We start from the raw sequence: 21915 nt of genomic DNA, 5'->3' as shown, positions 1-21915 counted from the left end.
GACCAATAGTTCCTTCTTTATCTTTTTTGCTTAGTGGTAATGGAGTACTCTGTAGGGTAAATGCTAAAAATTATGCAAGTGTACCGAGTGAAAATTTTCTCCAAGCTGATTTACTACATCTACTCTGATATGCATTGAAATTCCCAGCATGTGTTCTGCAAATAATCTAGTTTGTTTTCCTAGATTAATAGGAAACGTGCAGGAAACATGTTCCCGATGTTGGGGGAGTCCAGAACCAGGGGCCACAGTTTAAGAATACGGGGTAAGCCATTTAGAATGGAGAAGAGGAAACACTTTTTCTCACAGAGAGTTGTGAGTCTGTGGAATTCTCTGCCTCAGAGGGCGGTAGAGGCCGGTTCTCTGGATACTTTCAAGAGAGAGCTAGATAGGGCTCTTAAAGATAGCAGAGTCAGGAGATATGGGGAGAAGGCAGGAACGGGGTACTGATTGGGGATGATCAGCCATGTTCACATTGAATGGTGGTGCAGGCTCGAAGGTCCGAATGGCCTCCTCCTGCACCTATTGTCTATTTCTGTAGCATCTTTTATAAACTTAGGATATCCAAAAGCCACAGCTAATTAAGTATTTTTTTTAAATGCAGTCATTGTTGTTTGGCAGGAAATGGGACAGGCCATGTACACACACACACACACACACAAGAAGCTCCTGCAAGAGGCACTGTGACAATAACCAGGTTTTGATGATGTTTGTCTAGGAAGGAACTGCAGATGGTGGTTTACACAAAAGATTCACACAAAATGCTGGTGTAACCCAGCATGTAAAGCAGCATATCTGGGGATCCTTCTCTCTGGAGATGCTGCCTGTCTCCCCCCCGGGAACTACACCAGCATTTTGTGTCTATCTTTGATGTTTGGTTGTTAGCTAAATATTGCCAGAGACAGGTGCGAAAATTTGCTCTGCCCTTTGAAATACTTGTAAAGGAAGCTTTTCACACCCACCTGTGAGAACTGTAACCTGAGTTTCAATCTAATTCGTCTGATGCAAGCACTGTGCAGTTTCCACAACACTACACAGGAACATCAGCCTGGATGTGTTTGTTTTTGTTGTTGTTGTTGTGCTCAAGTCTTTGGAGTAGATTTGAACATAACTATAGCACTCAGTGGCAGCCGCTGAGCTGCAGTAAAGCGTAACACAACCGGCTTTACACATGTCCACTTCCTCCTGCGTCTGGAACAAGGCCGCCTCCATGGAAGTGCTGGTGGAAATAGTCGCATTCACCACTTTTCAGGGCGAGTCACGCACGGCCTGAGGTCTCGGCCTGTGCAGGGACGGGGGAAGCGATTAGAGAAGGCCTGCAGCTCCCCGCCACATTCCGCACACGCTGAGCGGCGGCCTGCCTCTACGCACAAACCCGTGACGTCACAAGCACGGAGCACCTGTTGACGTCACTGAGTGGGCAGGAAGGTGTGACGCAGCACGCAGGCGCCGGAGCCGGCGAGATTATTTTCTTTCTTTTCTCTTTTTATTTCTCCGCCGTTTGGTTTCTTTCTCATTTCCTTCTTTGTGTTTTCTTCCTTCCCCTCCCTCCTTCTCTCTCTCACTTCCTCGCAAGGCGAAGCTTTGGGTTTTTTCCCCCCCTCCCTCCCCCCTTGGTCGGCAACGGTCGGTTCGTGGTGCGAGCGCCGAGCGCGGAGTTTCTGAGGCGTCGGCCCTGAAGGCGAGTTGTGAGGCGGTGAGTGGGAGGCAAAGCGTGGGAGGCCTTCGGGGGGGTGGGGAGTGCAGGGGGGAGGGCGGGGACAGTGCAACGGCGGGCGGGCGGTGGTGGGTGGGGGGAGAGGGTCAGGGCTCCAGGGGCACATGCGAAAAGCACCAGGGAGCATGCTTGCTCACGACCCAGTCAAATTAAGTTTGAGTCCATGTACTTCCAGGGTGTCTTCACTGCAGGGTCACTCATACTTACTGGATTTTCATCGTTTCACATGCTTGTTGTATGCCAGAGGTCGTATTATGCCATGATCCCATTGTGCTTTAGAGCCATCGGGGTTTAATACTCGCCGCACATTAATGATGTCTTTCCAACATCAAGACCCTCTAAAGGATTGGCTTGACATCTGGAGGATAGGGAGGGACAGTTTGATGTGTCCATTCATGTACTGAGTGAAAATGTGCTGAGTTCTGTTAGCCACGTGTAGGTGGCATGTGTGTTTTCCTGGATAATATGCTGGCCGGTATCCTGAACTTATTTAAGAATGTGCCATGATGAAATGTGAAAGGTTCCTGCTAAAAGCCTGACCTCTTCTTTCATCTGGAACATTTTTTTCAGGATACAAGTCCTTGGATCAGTTTTTTCCTTTCCCTGGAATAATAGAGATTTTGCTTGTGCTACAATTAGTCAACAACTCCATGTGATTACTGGAAATAAGGTAGAGCATAAATTAGGTGGACCTTCACCAAGCATCCAGTGAATTGGTGTGCAACCTTGCCCAGGAATGGAATGGCCAATGATAATTCTTCAAAGTTCCATTGATACTAAAAGCCATTGATTGCATCTAGGTTCTTAATTGTGGCAATGCTGATTGAAAGAAAGGGTTGCAATTTCATGTTCTTGGAATATATAGAAACATTTTGCAGCTAACAAGGCAATTTTGTGAGTGCAATCACTAATGCCATGGAGAAAAAAACCCAACGTTCTTGTGTATAGCAAATTGGATAAGGCAGAATTCATTGAATGACGTTGAGGTCAGGAATTTTGTTCCATGAATGTTAAGGATAACTCTTGGTTTAAATGCAAATCATCATTATGGTTTGACATGGAGGTTTGTTTTGTACTGTACTTTTTCTATGATATGCTTTCATTTTTTGATTGAGCGTGTTGAATCCTTGCAAATTCACCTGGTCTCTGTCCACTTAGTTTGTCCATCCAATGTGAGAACTTCTGGATATGACATAATTTTGCAGCATCCAGAAGTACTGTTTCTTTTGAATCTTTGTGCTTTAAAAGGTCTTCCTTCCCCCCCCCCCCCCTGATTATCAAGGAAAACAGTGTGGGGACTTTGATTCTTTTCATCCTCAATGATAGCAAACAATTCTTTGCGTCACAGCAAGCGAGGTGTCTAATGTCTTGAGAACTCTTAGCAACGTACCAGAAAGATCCCACTGAGTGTGAGATCCAGGATAAGGCAGTAAAATACACTTATGCAAGATGAGAGCTGGTTGTGGGTTTGGTGGACTATCATGACCCTTGACTTGTCACTGCGTACTGTATTGGGGAAGTAGTTTTTTTATTCATTGACAACATGTGAGCATCACTGACAAGACTAGCAATTGTTCTCTTTGAGGTGGTAACGAGCTGGCAGTTTGAGCCGTAGCTGTGTGTGTGGTGAAATGAATCCTTTCAAAATTGGAAGGGTCTAGGTGCAATGATGATCTTTTTCCAAGTCAGGATCTTGTGGCTTGGTGTGAAGTTTGTAGGTGGTGGTGTTCCGGTCTGCCTGCAGCCCTTCTTCCAAGTCGCTGGTTCTCAACATCTGCACGTGGACCAACATTTGGCTGTGAAGGATTGAAACTGGGTTGTCAGGAGGTTCAAAAATTAAAGACAAATTATGGGAAATTGCAGCAAATGTTGAATCGATTGCTCTGCAGCCTTGCAGCTGTTGTGCAAGTTTCAGCATGCAAGGGGCAGGCAGGTAGGCCAGTGGGAGCATTTGGTGTCATCACAATATTCATTATGAGTCATTTATTTAAAACTTTAATTTTGTTTTCAATTATTTAATTTGTTTTTTATTCAATGCTTTAATTTTGTGATTAATAAGCTGAAAAGCCAAAATAAAATGTTTTGAAAATCCAGTCATTTTTGACAGAATTATCAATTCATTCATCATGCTATTTTAAATCATTGACCATGAGTCCAAATGTTTGATCAATTTTTGGCTGCGGATGAAAAATGTTGGGAGCCACTGTTCTATGTGGTGGAGATCAGAGGCTCAGATAATGTGAATAAGCATTAATGCAGTGCATTTTGAAGATGGTACACACTGCAACTGTGCTGCACTGATGGAGGAAGAGAATGTGTGCGTACGATGGTGAATGATGTGCCAATCAAGTTGGTGTTAAGCTTAGAATGTTATTAAAGCTGTATTCTTTGAGACAGTGGAGACACTTCTAAAGTGGTGCATTGTAGGTGATGGAAAGGCATCAGGAAATGAGTCGCTTGCTACAGGTGCTGGTCTTGACAGGATGGATGTGGAGAGGATGTTTCCTTTTGTGGGTGAATCTAGAATTAGGGTTCATTGCTTAAGAATAAACAATTGCTCATTTGCGACAAATGGGGGCATTTATTTCTCTGGGTATGGTAAGGCTTTGGAATCCTCTTTCTCAGGGGATGGTGAAAACGGAGTCCTTGAATATTATCGAGGCAGAGATGGATTCTTGATATGCGTGGGGGTAGTTGGAAATGCAGTGTTGCTGCGATCTGATCAGCTCTGATCTTATTGAATGGCAGAACAGGCTTGAGGGGCCGTAGTCTACTCCGGCTGCGACTTACTAAATTCGTATGACCTGCTCTTGTTGCCACAGTATTTATGTAACTTTTCCAGCTGAGTTTCTGGTCATTGGTGACAACCAGGATGTTAATGGAGGATTGGGTGAGGGGAATACAGTTGAAGGAAACGCTCTCTTGTTGAAGATTACCATTCCATGGCACCTGTGTAGCATGAATAATTTCAGCCCACACCTAAATGCATGCAGGAATGGATTGTTTCATGTTCTGAGGAGTTCAACAGTGTGGAATCGCTGGAATCCTAATTTCTGACCTTCATTATAGAGAAAAGGTCATTAATCAAGCAGCTGAACTCCTCCAGCAATGTCCAAGGGTTGACTAGATTGGTCTCCCACAACTTACTCCTTCGTGTAAGTCATGGTTCCAGCCTGTGGAACCATTGATTTTATTTTACAAGCCCTCCTTGATGTTACACTTGCTCAAACACTATTTACTTTCAAGAGTAGTTACTCTTGCCTTGCCTCTGGTTGCTCTTTCGTCCTTAATTGGGTTAACCGGCAGCCCATTGTGAAAGGATAATCGATGATTGATATGGACTTGATGGGCTGAAGGTGTAGGAAGGAATTGCAGATTCTGGTTTAAACTGAAGATGGACACAAAATGCTGGAGTAACTCTGGGACAGGTAGCATCTCTGGATAGAAGGAATGGGTGACGTTTCGGGTTGAGACCCTTCTTCAGATGGGGCTGAAGGGCCTGTTTCCATGCTGTATCTTTTAATCAATGAATCAAGCTTGTAATGAGTCCAGGAACTGGATGTTCATACTAAGCCCAAACTAAAAATGAATGTACAAGTTATCAATAGCTGGCATTTGATAATACTGTTAAGGACATTTTGCTACTGATTAAAAGTAGGCAGGGGCAATAATTATCTGAACTGTGGCCAGCTGCCCCCTATGAACTACTCCTGTCCTTTGATGAAAGTGTTCCCGCGGAGTTGTTTGGCAGGGCATTCCAGGAGTTAGACCCAACAGCAAAATATAGGGTCTTGACCCGAAATGTCGCCCATTCCTTCTCTCCATAGATGTTGCCTCACCCGCTGAGTTACTCCAGCATTTTGTGTCTACCATCCTGGTGAAGATGGTGTGTATATTAGATGGGGAACATGCAGGTGGTCGCATTCCTACTTGCTTGTGGCCTTTCTTCTTCTTGGTGGTAGAGGTCACAGATTTGGGAGGTCCTCTTCAAGTAGCCATTGTCAACAACTGCATTTTCTAGATGGTACACACTGCAGCTGTTGGAAGACACAATGAAAATGTAGAATGGCTGTCTTGATACCATTCTCAATTAAATGTGTCACCCTTGCCTCACCTCTGGAATCCAGTTCTTTGGTCCATGTTTGGATCATGGCTGTGATGAGATCTGGAGCAGAGTTATCCTGGCAAAACAAACTGGGCACCAGCAAGTTGCTGGAGGCGCCAGAGATTGCAGATGCAGAAACTAGTATTCTGCCAATTGCATCCTGATGGCCCGAGAATGGGACTAGGTGTGTGGCTGAAAACTGGAGCATGGCCAGGACTTTGGAACCAGGGATTGGAGTGTGGGTTGAAACATGGGAATCACTTCAAGAGATGAATCTAAGAATTTCTTTTTTTGTTTGTTTTTGAAGTGCTCAGCAGGGATAATGGAATAATCCCTTTTATCTGCAGTATTTTAGTTTAGTTCAGAGATACAGCGTGAAAACAGACCCTTCAGCCCAACACGCCTGTGCCGACCAGCAATCACCCGTACACTAGTTCAATCCTACACTATGGACAATTTGCAGAAGCCAATTAACCAACAAACCTGCAATTCTTAGGGATTGGGAAGGAAATCGGAGAACCTCGAGAAATTCCACCTGGAAATTGGTGCGCTCTTTCAGCCATTTATATTTTGCTCCTGTGTGATCCTGACACGAGACCTAAAGGTTCTAAATACCATCCCAAATACTCCTCCTCCAATTTGAGCAGTTAGGGGCCACAGATACCCAGGTGTCAGTGGGGTGCTGCACTTCAAGGAACACGTCACCATGTCCTCAATCTTACTCTGTCCTCCAGATAATCTCTTCTAATGGGAGAGCTCTGAGTACATGAACTAAATGGCCAGCTCAACGCAGGTAACTGTGTGTACCCAGGACTTCAATGCTGGGGATGTTGACCTGGGAGAGAACACTGCTGTTGGTTTGTTTAAATTTGCAGATAATTGGTGACATGGTGAAGAAATGGTTCCAATGTGTGTCCATGAGTCGGGAATAAATACCCAGGGGATCTCAGAAGCATGCAGCAACAAGGAGCTGTGTCCAACCATGCTGTCTAGAGAGGGTTATTCCTGTTTCTGTTTTGTTTTAACTGGTCTAATGCATGAGGATATACAGTGCCCTCCATAATGTTTGGAACAAAGACCCGTCATTTATTATTTTTCTCTGTACTCCACAATTTGAGAATTGTAATAGAAAAAAATCACATGTGGTTAAAGTGCACATTGTCAGATTTTAATAAAGGACATTTTTATGCATTTTGGTTTCGCTATGTAGTTTCTACATGGTGAAACCAAAATGTATAAAAATGGCCTTTAATAAAATCTGACAATGTGTACTTTAACTACACGCGAGTTTTTTTCCTATTACAGCAGTTTTATACATAGCTCCCCCCATTTCAGGGTACCATAATGTTTGGGACACAGCAATGTCATGTAAATGAAAGTAGTCATGTTTAGTATTTTGTTGCATGTCCTTTGCATGCAATGACTGCTTGAAGTCTGCGATTTATGGACATCACCAGTTGCTGGGTGTCTTCTCTGGTGATGCTCTGCCAGGCCTGTATTGCAGCCATCTTTAGCTTATGCTTGTTTTGGGGGCTGGACCCCTTTAGTTTTCTCTTGGGCATATAAAAGGCATGCTCAATTGGGTTCAGATCGGGTGATTGACTTGGCCACTCAAGAATTGACCATTTTTTAGCTTTAAAAAACTCCTTTGTTGCTTTAGCAGTATGTTTGGGATCGTTGTCTTGCTGTAGAATGAACTGCCGGCCAATGAGTTTTGAGGCATTTGTTTGAACTTGAGCAGATAGGATGTGTCTATACACTTCAGAATTAATTATGCTGCTACCATCAGCAGTTGTATCATCAATGAAGATAAATGAGCCAGTACCTTCAGCAGCCATACATGCCCAGGCCATAACACCCCCACCACTGTGTTTCACAGATTAGGTGGTATGCTTTGGATCTTGGGCAATTCTTTTTCTTCTCCATACTTTGCTCTTGTCATCACTCTGATATAAGTTAATCTTCATCTCATCAGTCCACAAGACCTTTTTCCAGAACTGTGGTTGCTCTTTTAAGTACTTCTTCACAAACTGTAACCTCGCCATCCTATTTTTACGGCTAACCAGTAGTTTGTATCTTGCAGTGTAGCCTCTGTATTTCTGTTCATGAAGTCTTCTGCGGACAGTGGTCATTGACAAATCCACACCTGACTCCTGAAGAGTGTTTCTGATCTGTCGGACAGGTGTTTGGGGGTTTTTCTTTATTATAGAGAGAATTCTTCTGTCATCAGCTGTGGAGGTCTTCCTTGGCCTGCCAGTCCCTTTGCGATTAGTAAGCTCACCAGTGTTCTCTTTCTTCTTAATGATGTTCCAAACAGTTGGTTTTGGTAAGCCTAAAGTTTAGCTGATGTCTCTAACAGTTTTATTCTTGTTTCTCAGACTCATAATGGCCTATTTGACTTTCATTGGCACAACTTTGATCCTCATGTTGATAAACAGCAATAAAAGTTTCCAAAGGTGATGGGAAGACTGGAGGAAAGGCTAGGTGCTGAGAGTTCTCATACCTGCATTAAGGAGGCATTTTTAACACACTTGAGCAATTACAAACACCTGTGTCCCAAACATTATGGTGCCCTGAAACGGGGGGGGTTATGTGTAAGCACAGCTGTAATTTTTACATGGTGAAACTAAAATGTATAAAAATGGTCTTTAATAAATTCTGACAATGTGCACTTTAACCACATGTGATTTTTTTTCTATTACAAATCTCAAATTGTGGAATACACAGGCAAATAAATAAATGATGGGTCTTTGTCCCAAACTTTATGGAGGGCACTTCTTCTTGAGTATGGCGTGCAAAGCCTAAAGTTGTAGGTCAACTTGTTCTATTTGTTTGTGCACGTCGGGTTGATTGCATTTGTGGAAACGGGGTGGACCACGTGAAGGTTGCAATCTCTCACCCCGTGGAGGGCACTGAACATGCTCTTGTTCCACAATGCACTGAGAAATGCTAGGTTGACCTCGATTAACTCTAGGAGGCCTCTGCTGGTCAGTGCAGTGAGTGTAGGTCATTGCAGACTGAGTAAGCTCCTGAGAGTGACCAATGTGGGGAGATTATTCAAAGGAACTGCCAACCAATGACTAGGTTCTTGGGTTTGATTACTTTCAGTAGTTGAAGTATGATTTCCCATTTTTTTCTTTCTTGTGAGTTTGTCCAATGTATTTCTATTGTTTGCCTTTTCTATGGTTGGGGGTCAAATGGAAGTGATGGTGTGCAGAAGTTATGCCATGTTGGTGCAGGTCTCTTATGTGTATTTTGTCATCTTCAGCATCATTCTTTCCATTAACAAGCTAATAAAATGTTGAAGGTTTGTTATTCAGTATAGTGGGAAAATGTTTCCTTATCCAATTTTGACTGGGTTGCTGTTTGCTGCCACCATGATCTTTGATTAATGAAATATGTCAGATCTGGTCATTAGAACGTGATCGTTTTTTGTTATTAGTGGTGCGTTCCAATGAATTACCCATTGGTTTATTTTTCACCTGTTCAGTTTAGTCTGACCACATTGAGAAATGGCAAATGTAAACTTAAAACCGTTGTCTCCTTTTCCTTTAGAATTAAACAAAATGATGCAAGTTGTGCTTGGAGTGAATGTGTGATTCACAAGCACTTTCAAGTAGGCAGCAGTGTGTTTTCAGAGTGAATTTTTAATTGTTTCCACCCAATCCCTTGTAGCAGAAATCCTTAGCTCTTTGCCCAACTGGTGCCGGATTATGGACAATTTTACAAACTTTGATCGCTGTGATAGGTAAAATTTACTATGGTAGATAGTATTTTTTGTTTTAAGGTTGTTTGAATTTCTGGGAACGTATGATGGCACAGCATAAATATTGGAGGAACCTCATATTTCACTTGGGTAGTTTTCACCCCAGCGGCATGAACATTGACTTCTCTTAACTTCAGATAGCCCTTGCTTTCTCTCTCCATCCCCTTCCCCTTCCCAGTTCTTCCACTAGTCTTCCTGCCTCCGACTACATTCTATCCCGCCCCCTCCCCTGACATCAGTCTGAAGAAGGGTCTCGACCCGAAACGTCGCCCATTCCTTCTCTTCAGCGATGCTGTCTCACCCGCTGAGTTACTCCAGCATTTTGTGTCTACCTTCGATTTAAACCAACATCTGCAGTTTTGTCTAACTTGTGTTGCTTTTACTCGGAGAGAATGTGATAGGGCAGTGTAGAAGGAATTTTACTGTTCCTACCTGAGAAATCCCTTGCGAGAATCTCGAACTTAGGCACAGGATGCGGAGGACAGCATCTCGAGCTAAAATTAGGTGAAATTTCCATATATAATCGGTTGTAAATTGTTGAGATTTTATACCTTGAGGCTGTGGTTGCTCAGTTGGGCATTTTAAGGCTGAAGTAATTTTTTTGGATATTAAGATAATCAAGAGGATCTAGATATTGGGAGGCAAAGTGAGGTTGAGGTCTTACTGGATTATGGAGCAGGCTCAAGGGTTGAATGGCATACTGACATTTGATATGTTCAACTCTGGTGTTTTGGCAAAATCCTTGTAAATCTCAACTGCATCGTCTCCAGAGCAATGGCAACCATACAGCAAGGTGGGGACTGCATTTGTACAGGCTTCAGTTTTCATGTAGTTCTAGTGTGACTTTCCTGCTCTGATATAGTATTTCATGTCCGTTTTTTAAATTATAAAAAAGCCCATGTTCTCTGCGTTCTTTAACCGCTTTATCCACCTGTCCTGCTGTTTTCAAGCATTTGTGAGCATGAACATCCCTCTTCTCTGCACTTCTCAGTCTCCAGCCATTTATTCTGTATTCCCTCACCTAGTTTCCCTTCCCCAGATATATCCGTTTACGTTTCTCTGGATTGAATTCCATTTGTCACGTCTGCCTGCCTAACAAGTCCATTGATATCTTCTGAAAATCATCTTCCTCACCGTCAACCACTCTGACACTATCAGTATCAATTGCTTCCTTTTAAATCCTGTTTCCTACCTACAAGTCTGAACTATTGCTTTTTTTCACAAAAAGGAACAATCTACCACTGAATCTCTTGGACCTTTTGCCTTTCCTGCAACTAAAACTTCCATTGAATATTATTACCCGTAAGTTTTTAGCCACCGAGCCTATTTTGGTTGTAACTTGCCACCTTTCCTTGAGCTCCATGATCTTTTACTTTTATGATCAATCTGCGAGGTTGGATTTTGTCAAATGCTTCTGATAATATACATAGACTACATCAGCACCCACAACAAACCTCCTGTGTTACTTCACCAAAATGTTACGTAAAATTAGTCTGGCACAACTTCCCCGGACCAAATCTACACCTGCTTTCATTGATTAAATTGTGACTTTTTAAATGATTTATTGTGTCCATCGGAGGTTTTGCCAGGAAACCTCTCCTTGCGTGATGCTCCTTGGCATTTTTAGCTCCTTGGGTTGTGAAATATTTGTTACTGTTGATATGGTCTTAAGTCATTTAATACACTGCTGAGCATTTGACATCCTGTGACTCTTTCCAGTATTTTCTGTTTTTGTTTACTTGTTGAGTAGAAACTACTGCTTTGGAGTTTAAATGGATTAGAAATTGTTGGCATAAATCCTCTCGCTTGCAACAGGCATAGCTAGGACCCATGTGCCTTCCTATAAGCTGTTTCTTTGACTTGGAAAAAGTGAGTGGAGTTATAGGAGAAGTTGTTTTGCGTAAGAGCAAGTTCAGCCATGTGAAGGACAGAAGTAGTGAAAGGAGACGGGCTATCGTTCTATTGTAATTGAGTCTCCCAACCAGGTCTCCTCGACATCCCTCATGCCTGCTCTTAATGGCCCCCTTCCCCTCCACCTCCTCCCAGCCTAACCAAAAGGTAGCGTTCTCCTTGTCATCACCTTCCACATCATCAGCCTCCACTTTAAAGGGGTCTACCTTGGTAATTGGCATCATCAGACAGACATGTCTTCTCATACTAATTTCCTCTGCCAGCCCAGGAGGTACAACACTTATCCTTTTACCTCTTTCTTTCTCTCCTTCCTGGGATCAATCCGTTTTTTCCAGGGGTAGCAATGATTCACTTGTACTACTTCCAATTTTGTGTAATTGCAATCTATGCTCATGTTTTGTCTACATAACTGTTCTACACTTGATTTATCCAATGTGTAGAGCAATTCGGTTCAGGCTGTAGGGGTGCCCTTGAGCTTTAGACTTTAGAGATACAGCAGGGAAACGGGCCCTTTGGCCCACCGAGTCCACGGCGACCAGCGATCACTCTGTACACTAACACTATCCTACACACTACGAACAATTTAAAATGTTACCAAAGGCAATTAAGCTACAAACCTGCACGTCTTTATCGTGTGGGAAGAAACCGGAGCACCCGGAGAAAACCCATGTGAACATACAGACAACACCTGCAGTCAGGATTGAACCCGGGGTTCTGGCACTGTAAGGCAGCAACTCTACCGCTGTGCCACCGTGCTGCCCTAAACTAGTCACCTGTTACTTTAATTAACCAACTTTCAATCTCTTGTTAATTTCTTAAAAGGTTGAAAACTTCAGTTATTTCCGCTTTAATCGTAAATTATATTCAGTTATTCCTCCCAAAAATGTAGAAGTAGATCAGTTAACAAAGAGAAAAGGAACTATATTAACATGTTGCCACTCCATAAGATGCTTTTGTTGCTGCTGATAACAGCTGAGTTTTATTTTAAGCTTGGCTTTTGTATCTTTGTGGATGTAAATGTTCCATCTTAAATCGGAATTGAGACCGACTGCAACCCAATTACAAATGTTTTTTTTTCAGCTAACGGTCTCTCTGTTCCAGATTGTCTTTAAATATTTAATATGGCCATAACAGTTGTTGAATTCATCACCATGAAATAGGAATTGTATTTCCACGAGTGAGGCTGGTTGGAAATCCTGTGCTTCACCAAGTTGTGATTGAATTATGGTTTAAAAAAAATTGCCAAATTAAAAAGAAAATTGTTCAGTGGGGATTAATCAGCTTTCTATTTACAGCTATTAAATTGGCAACATCGTCCCTTGAAATATAATTAGAAATGCTGTAAATCTGGGAAGTAGTACCTTAATTCCACCTATTTCAAGCTCTGTGATATTACTCATTTTGCCCCTGTTGCTGTGGCTGAGCCCCTCATGTATGCTTTTGTCATCTATAGTTGATGACTAATACAATGATCTGGATGGCTTTCTATCTTGTATCTTCTGTGAGTTTGAGCCTGTCCAAAACTGCTTTCCATATCCTGAAATTATTGGAAAATACAGAGGTGTGAGGTCTGAATTGGCAATAGTACCTCATGTTTCATAATTCTCAACAAATAAAGAAATAAAAATGCCATGAGAAAAATGACTGAGGAGATTAAGGATGATGTTAGATTGAAAGAAGAGGCTTGTACTGTTGCCAAAAGAGTTGTAAAACTGACAATAGATCAAGTTTTAGGAAGCGGCTACAGAATGACCAATAAATAGATTGAGGAGAGAAGTTAGAATAGTTATAGAAAAATTTAACTAAAAAAAAAACAACTTTTTATCTGTTATGATTAAATTAACAAGGATAGTACATTGAAACGTTGGTCCCTGAGGTAAAGACAGAAGGAATTCTAATGGGGCAGGGTGAATAAAGAACATATTGTGGCAGTAAGCAAGTATTTTGTAAATCTTCACTCTAGAAGAGGCAATAATTGTAGCAGAAATAATTGAGCAGAAAGTGTCTAATGAAGAGAGGTACATAAAGTAATTAATATCACAAAAGAGAAAATAGTGGAAATTAAGGGGACTAAAAGCTGAAAAATCCCTTCCATCCTGTGGTTCTAGTCGATACATTACTTCTTTTTGCGTATGGTGTGCACAGCCTAAAGTTGTAGGACAACTTGTTCTATTTGATCTTATTTGATTGTGCACGCCAGGTTGATTGCATTTGTCGAAGCAGGGCGGACCACGTGAAGGTTGCAATCTCCCACCCCACATTACTTTTGATCATCCAGAATCTCCACAGCTTCTAGAATAGCCTCAGTAGATTGGAAGGTAGCAAATGTAGCATTGATAATCAAGAAGGAAGGGAGAAAGAAAATATGGAATTTATAAATGTTAATCTTATGTTGGATGTCAACAAAATGCTAGGATTCAGTACTAAGGCCTGGCATTAACCCTTTTTTAATATAGCTGGTGGTTTTCAGTATTGCTGGTCCAGAGCTCTTACATCTCAAATGATCATTGCAGCCATAGGATGTGGAGACAATGCATCTTATGAAGTCCAGAGCGCAAACTAACAAAGGGGGTTGAAGTGAACCAGGTTACTGGATTATAACAGAGGTAATAACAGAGGTAGAATGTTGTTCGATCATTGCAGTACTCCTGCTCCAGCATTAATTACTAGTGGACCTTTCAAAGATTTCATTGATCTATCATAATGCACGATGACAAGATTGCTGTTTCAGTCTTTTGCAAAAAAAAAAAGAGAACTGTCATTCTAACAAATTGAACATTATCAATCAACATCATTTGAATAGGAATAAAAAGCTCAGGGAGCCTAATATTACTGAATTGAATTCAATTTCTCCAGTGGTTAATTTGATTCTCGGCTGCATGAGAGCCTCCTTAACCCAGGCCCCTGGTTTTTGGCTTGAGACTTGGTTGATTGCTATTTGCAGTTTCAGGTCAGGTCGGAGGGAGAGTTCCCCCCCCCCCCCCCCCCCCCCCCCCCCCCCCCCCTCCCCCCCGTCACGGGTACCATGTAATCCCGTGCTAACTGCTCCCTGGTCGGATAGTTGGCGACTAAACCATCTCCCCCACCTGGTCTGCCAGCAGGACCAAAAACAAGACCTGTCAAAGGGTGGATGAGCTTCTAGCGAGCCAACGGCCATCCACACTTCGGTAGAAGTTGCGATCACTGTCGTACATAGTGTTGTAAGGAATAATGATAAAGCACACACACCAAAATCCTAGACTACCAGCGGCGGAAGTCCACAGGAACTGGAGGACAGAGATGTGTGGTGCGTCCGCCACCTTTCCCGTCGGAAAACCAGCGCCACTGCGTCGCTAATGTTTTCAACGATGATGATGATGCAGTTTCATATTACTGCTACATCCCTGTTTGTAGTCGGTAAGACTTTACATTTTGAACTCTGTATTGCAGTCATTTTCAGAGTTACCTTCTCATCTTTCCTCCTTTCATAATACTTTGTCTTCCATTATGCATTCAGTAAATATTCTTCAAAACAAAAGTTTGAAATGCCTCATAATCCATACAATCTTGTACCGAGGTGATCCAACTCCATAGATTTCCCACTCCAAGTAATCGTACATTGGAAAGGTGGCCAAGAGAGATGAAATTTTGGGAAATATGTTGCCTTCATTTGAAAACATTCAACGTTGTCATCCTGCTAGCATAGTGAAAATATTGCCAGAATTGAAGCAATTATAGGGTCAAAGTACATGTCCCGTTGGCTTGCTAAATAGGGGCAGGATAAGGAACATGCAAGTTCTGATAGACCAAACTGCGTTTTCATAAATCCGAGTCGCCTGACAGCTATTTTGGTGATTGGGCAGCACAGTGGGTGGAGGAGGCATTAACCACATTTAAGATGCATCTCAAGACGCATTTGAATGAGCATGGAATAGAGGAAAGTGGAATTAATGCAGGCAGATGGGAATGGCATTGATGGGAACGATGTTTGGCATAGATAGATTGGACCAAAGAGCCTGTTTCTATGCAGTACTCTATGACATACAATTGATTCTCTGGCTTCCTGAAGGAGTTCCCACTTCACTGCCAAATATCTTTCCTGTATCAAACAACACTGTTAGGAAAGACAAAGGTCCATCTAGTTCATCTTCTGCCATTCATTGTATCGTGCTGCTGGTAAGTTAAAACAATTATGAAGTCTTTAATCATGGAGTCTTCAATTAATCCTGGTGATAGAAACAGATCCAGGGGTGACCCCAGTGATGGAGAGCTTTAGGAACTGTGGTGCAGTGTCACCTGTTCCTTAAAGCATGTTATTGTTGCCTGTCTCGATTAATATGAATGGTAAATGTGGAGGGAGAGTTTTTGCAGATTTGATCCAATGCAATTCTTGGCTTCACATTCCCAGCATATTCCTAAAACGTTGATTGCGTCTTGGTGCTACAATGCAAAACAAGTTGGTTTATGAAAGATTTGCTGAGTGAAGTCTTTGACCTCCTTTTGGCAAGGCTGGTTCTTGCCGAGCTTTGGGGTTCAGTGGGGTTCATCTATTGTGCTGCATATTCCACTTTGGGAGCAAGCAAGCCAGTTTGAAGTGCTTTTCTGATGTACATTTCTGGAATAACACAAGGTTTCTGGGTTGCAAAAAATGACGTTCTGACTTGTGCAGGTGGAAGGACCCAATGGATATAATGCTAGTTCACTTTTTGCAGAAGTTGAAGTACTTGTGAATCAGATTTATATAAATAACTGACTCTGATTTGTAAAAAGTATAGTGAAACTGTTCCCTTCTCTCACTGACTTTCACACCCGACTTTACAAATATGCCATCTTTTTTTACTTTTATTTTTTAGGGGGAAGTTCTGTGGAAAGGCAACATTTATTACTAATTTGATTGCCCTGGGATGGTAGTGGGGAGCTACTGCCTTGATTGCTGCAGTCTTTCTGCTGAAGGTCTGATGTATTTCTGTCTGTGTGGCATTTCCTGCACAAATGAAACCGAGACGTTGAATTTAGCACTTATGAATATTTAAAAGTTTAAATACAGGATGCTGTCTGTGGGTGAAGGGAAGCAAGTTGGTTTGTTTCTCCGAAGGTCCATTGAGCCCCTGACTGACAGCCTCAGCTGTCCAGATAATGTATCTGTTGCACTTCATCAGAGTCACGTGGTGAACAGCAGGACAAGTCATCAAGAGCAATAATGCTGCAAAATGCCGAATATATAAAATAAGGAAAATGCTGAAAGATACTAACTAGCTTTGGCAGTGTGTGTGGAGTATTATCACTTGTCAGCTTGATGTCACTTGTGACAAAAGGTCATTGACCTGAGACTTCAAGTCTGTTTTCCTCTCCACAGACGCTGACAGACCTGGTTAGTATTTCCAGCTTTTTTTCAGATTTTTCTTTTTTTTTTAAGCAGAAAAATCATAAGTACTTCCTTGATTTTGCTATTTTGGATTGAATGCATTTTCCAAGTATGAATAACACACATTTAAAATTCATCATCTGTGCTGTTTGAAACTTTCTGTTTAGATTCAGATCACCTTTATCTTTAGATTTTATTGTGCAAATGCTTTTGCCAGAACTTTTAGAATTGCTGTGTGGTTCTATAAAAGCAGATTCTATGACCTGTTAGTTCTGATTAATGGTATCAGTTTTTCTTTATACCTTGTTTCCTCGTTTCTATTCTTCCCGCTATGTTCCTCATGAAAAATAATTGTAGCGAATCAATATAAATCAGTCTGTGGTATTGGTTTCTGCTACTCTTTCTTTTGGAGACATAAATACAATCCAGAAAGCATTTGAGATAGCTATGACTTTTAAGTTAACAATAAAACTTGCTGTTTTATTTAATATAAAGTTTATTCCAGAATGTCTCTGCTGTCATGCATTCTTGTGGTGGGGTGATTATGGTCCTGGACTTTAAGCAGTAGATGCAGTTAACTCATCCAACTATCATGGACATAATCGTGACAGTTTGAATGGTTGATTTTTACGTTCATTGTCAGTAATCTGCAAACAAAAAGCTGGTTGTCGCTAAGTGACTGAAGCTGTCATTTTGGCAAGGGTGTCCAGTCACCTGTAAGTGGTTAGAACAAAAAACTATTTCTTGAAATGGCCTTCTTTATGACAGCTGACAACAGTGGAAGATGTGTCCATTTCAGGATGGGTTGTGTAGAAAGGAACTGCAGGTGCTGGATTAAACCGAAGACAGACACAAAAAATCTGGAGGAACTCAGCAGGTCAGACAGCATCTCTGGTGAAAAGGAATAGGTGACTCCGGCTCTTCCCACTGTTGCCATGCTTGTTAAGAATTGCACTTGTGTTTCCGTGGCCATTTTAAGGGCTGTTCTTATTGTGAGGTGACATTCCCATATCTGTCATTAACTTGATCTTGCTTTGATTTGGTTTATAATTGTCACATGTAGTGAGAGAGTGAAAAGCTTTTTTGCATTTTTTTTTTCAGTGCTTGAAACGCCAGTTATTTTTATTGAGAGCATCTGTTCAATACTTTGCGAGCTGATCAAATGACTTGCTGTACCCAATACAGACACAAGGGACTGCAGATACTGGAATCGGGAGCAAATGAAGAGCTGCTGGAAGAACTAGACACCATCTGTGTGGAGGGAGAGAAACATAGAAATTAGGTGCAGGAGTAGGCCATTCGGCCCTTCGAGCCTGCACCGCCATTCAATTTGATCATGGCTGATCATCCAACTCAGTATCCTGTGTTTGCCTTCTCTCCATACCCCCTGATCCCTTTAGCCACAAGGACCACATCTAACTCCCTCTTAAATATAGCCAATGAACTGGCCTCAACTACTTTCTGTGGCAGAGAATTCCACAGATTCACCACACCCTGTGTGAATTTTTTTTTTTCTCATCTCGGTCCTAAAAGACTTTGCCCTTATCCATAAACTGTGACCGCTTGTTCTGGACTTCCCCAACAAGGAACAATCTTCCTGCATCTAGCCTGTCCGACCCTTTAAGAATTTTATAAGTTTCTATCAGATCCCCCCCTCAATCATCTAAATTCCAGCGAGTACAACCGAGTCTATCCAGTCTTTCTTCATATGAAAGTCCTGCCATCCCAGGAATCAGTCTGGTGAACCTTCTCTGTACTCTCTCTATGGCAAGAATGTCGTTCCTCAGATTAGGAGACCAAAACTGTACGCAATACTCCAGGTGTGCTCTCACCAAGGTCCTGTACAACTGCAGTAGAACCTCCCTGCTCCTGTACTCAAATCGGATATAGTCCATGTTTGTGTCGAGACTGCCCAGATGAAGGGTCTCAACTCAAAACGTTGACTGTCCATTCCCCTTCTCAGATGCTGCCTGATTCACTGATTTCCTCTAGCGGCCTGCGTTTTGCTGTACTCGATTGTCCTGCGATGCGGTAAAGCAAGAGGACCTCACTCCTTACTTGCGGTCGAAAGTTATTTTAATCTACATACAGTTGAAGCTTGATATCAGTTAGTGCAGAAATAGTGTATACAAGAACTGATCCATGTTCTGTATTAAATTCTACTGCCCATTGTATAGTGCAGCCACACCCCTACTTGCATAATGGGTGGCTTGCATAATAGGTGGCTTACGTGATAGGTAACTTGCGTAAACAATTCACAATAGGTCCCGTATCCTAAATGACACGCGTTACTGTAATGGGAGGGGTTTGTGTCCGTTTCATAGATGTAAATGCATCTCCCACGCTGCTCTTGCAGTTTTGGCCACCATCCATGCTACACTGGGAAAGCAAGGGAGATGTTGGAGAGCAACTTCCGTCCGAGTCGCTGACATCGTCCACAACGACATTTTGTTCAGACCGAAAGGTCTGAATGACAAATAAAGGATTCAATTCAATTCAAGATGCGCGAGTGAGCCCTGCTTCATCAGCTGCCGCACAGTCCGGTTGGCGTAGCTGTCGTTGCGGCTCGCGTTGTAGGCCCTGGCCGACAGATTTCTTCCACCAACAGGACACCCCAGTCACCATGGGGCTCCCTCCCCTCTCACCAGCTGCTGCTTCTTCCTGTCGGCCGTCGCTTAGTCCGCTCTGCCGCTCCCCCTTTCACTGCCGCCTCCCCCATCTCTACTGGGCATCTTGGTGACTCTGGAGGAGGAGGAGGAGGGGTGGTGGTGGAGGGGAAGTGGACTAAATGACAGCAGTCGGGAAGAAGCAGCAGCTGGTGAGAGGGGAGGGAGCCGCACTGTGACCGAGTGCGTCCTGTTGGTGGCGGCAACCTGAAGAAAGCTCTGTCGGCCGGGGGCTACAACGTGAGCCGCAACATTAGCCAGGTAAATCGGACCTTGCGGCAGCTGGAGAACATGGATAAGTGACGTTTCGGGATGGGATCCTTCTTCGGACTGCTTGCTGTAAACTCCAGCACTTTGTGTCCTCTTTTTGTATTAACCAGCATCTGCAGTTCTTTGTTTCTATTTAGTTTAAGGTGATTTTGACTTGCGTAAAATCTGACTTGTGAAAGAGTTTACAGAACGTAACCCGTAAGTCTGGGAATATCTGTAACGGGGAGTATTTTAAGCTTTGGTAGACAAAAGTGCTGGAGAAACTAGGCAATGTTTCGGAACGAAACCCAAGGAAGCAAACTGAGCAAACAGCTCTCAGCATCTCACCAATCAGCCCGTACATAGATACATAGAAAATAGGTGGACAAAAGTGCTGGAGAAACTCAGCGGGTGCAGCAGCATCTATGGAGCGAAGGAAATAGGCAATGTTTTGGAACGAAACCCAAGGAAGCAAACTGAGCAAACAACCTCTCAGCATCTCACCAATCAGCCCATGTCATAGATACATACATAGATACATAGAAAATAGGTGGACAAAAGTGCTGGAGAAACTCAGCGGGTGCAGCAGCATCTATGGAGCGAAGGAAATAGGCAACGTTTCGTGCCGAAACGTTGCCTATTTCCTTCAATCCATAGATGCTACTGTGCCCGCTGAGTTTCTCCAGCACTTTTGTCTACCATCGATTTTCCAGCATCTGCGGTTCCTTGTTAAGTATTTTAAGCCTTTATCTGCTTATTCGAAAAATATACTGAAAGACAAAAGTGCACATTTAACGAGATTACCTTAATTGCTGGTTGAGGAAGACTAATATTGCTCTCTCTTCATAGCTGTCCTGGATTCTGCTTTGGGTTGTGGACACCCATTTGCTATACCAGTGGAAACGTGTAGATCACATTTCCTTTATTATTCCGAATAAATAAATCTCCTTTAATCTGTCTGAACACAAAGGTGCACATTTTGCTGGAAGGTTTGGCCAAGAATCTCATGAACCATATTCCCACGGTAAACAAAGCGTGCATTTTGGGCACTGTGCTAGGATTGACAAAAGTATATGTCTCTGAAATCACACTCTGTGGGGGGGGGAGGGTCAGAAACTTGCCCCATAGATCTCGACTGTCTTAATTTAACCATTAAACAGGAATGATCACGACACTCGTGAAATTTTGGATTAAGAAATTGTAGGTAATCTTAGATTGTCTTCAGGGTAATTATTTATGTACTTTAGAAGTGTGGTCACTTTTACACAAATAATGCAGTATTCAATGCGTGCGCAGCAAAGTTCCACAAGCAACAATGAGCACTTCAGCCTGAAGAAGGGTCTCGACCCGAAACGTCACCCATTCCTTCTCTCCGGAGATGCTGCCTGTCCCGCTGAGTTACTCCAGTGTTTTGTGTCTACTTTCGATTTCAAAGGTTTCAAAGATCTCTTGTCACGTGTACCTATTAAGGTCCAGTGATATGCGAATTACCATACAGCCATACTAGAAAAAAGCAACAAGACACACAATTACATAAACATCTTATGAAGAAAGACTGGATAGACTTGGTTTATACTCTCTAGAATTTAGAAGATTGAGAGGGGATCTTATAGAAACTTACAAAATTCTTAAGGGGTTGGACAGGCTAGATGCAGGAAGATTGTTCCCGATGTTGGGGAAGTCCAGGACAAGGGGTCACAGCTTAAGGATAAGGGGGAAATCCTTTAAAACCGAGATGAGAAGAACTTTTTTCACACAGAGAGTGGTGAATCTCTGGAACTCTCTGCCACAGAGGGTAGTTGAGGCCAGTTCATTGGCTATATTTAAGAGGGAGTTAGATGTGGCCCTTGTGGCTAAGGGGATCAGGGGGTATGGAGAGAAGGCAGGTACGGGATACTGAGTTGGATGATCAGCCATGATCATATTGAATGGCGGTGCAGGCTCGAAGGGCCGAATGGCCTACTCCTGCACTTAATTTCTATGTTTCTATCCACCACAGTGGATTCCCCACATTCCTCATTTAAACCAGCATCTGCAGTTCCTTTCTACACAATGACCACTTCATGATCTCAGTGACCAGCGTTGAGCTTGTTGCTATCTCTGGACGAGGTAGGACTGTGCAACCAGACAGAAAGATGGGGAGACAGCAGCTTCCTGCAC

General features: G+C 42.7%; 1 protein-coding gene across 5 annotated transcripts in view; it reads left to right on the top strand.

Annotated features, from left to right (window-relative positions):
* The first annotated feature begins 1418 nt into the window (after positions 1 to 1418).
* Positions 1419 to 21915, top strand: part of LOC129714629 (R3H domain-containing protein 2) — a 169723-nt gene continuing 149226 nt past the window's right edge. For 2 of the 5 annotated variants that reach the window (XM_055664328.1, XM_055664329.1), the window contains exon 1: positions 1422 to 1693. The gene's annotated coding sequence lies outside the window, so the exon portion shown is untranslated. Of the gene's footprint in view, positions 1694 to 21915 lie in introns of all 5 variants that reach the window. The other 3 variants (XM_055664327.1, XM_055664325.1, XM_055664330.1) reach the window with 3 other exon arrangements.

This window comes from Leucoraja erinacea, chromosome 40 (genome assembly GCF_028641065.1).
Source record: "Leucoraja erinacea ecotype New England chromosome 40, Leri_hhj_1, whole genome shotgun sequence".
NCBI lineage: Eukaryota > Metazoa > Chordata > Chondrichthyes > Rajiformes > Rajidae > Leucoraja > Leucoraja erinaceus.
The sequence above is the reverse complement of the archived record's forward strand: the minus strand, read 5'-3'. Positions and strand labels throughout refer to the sequence as shown.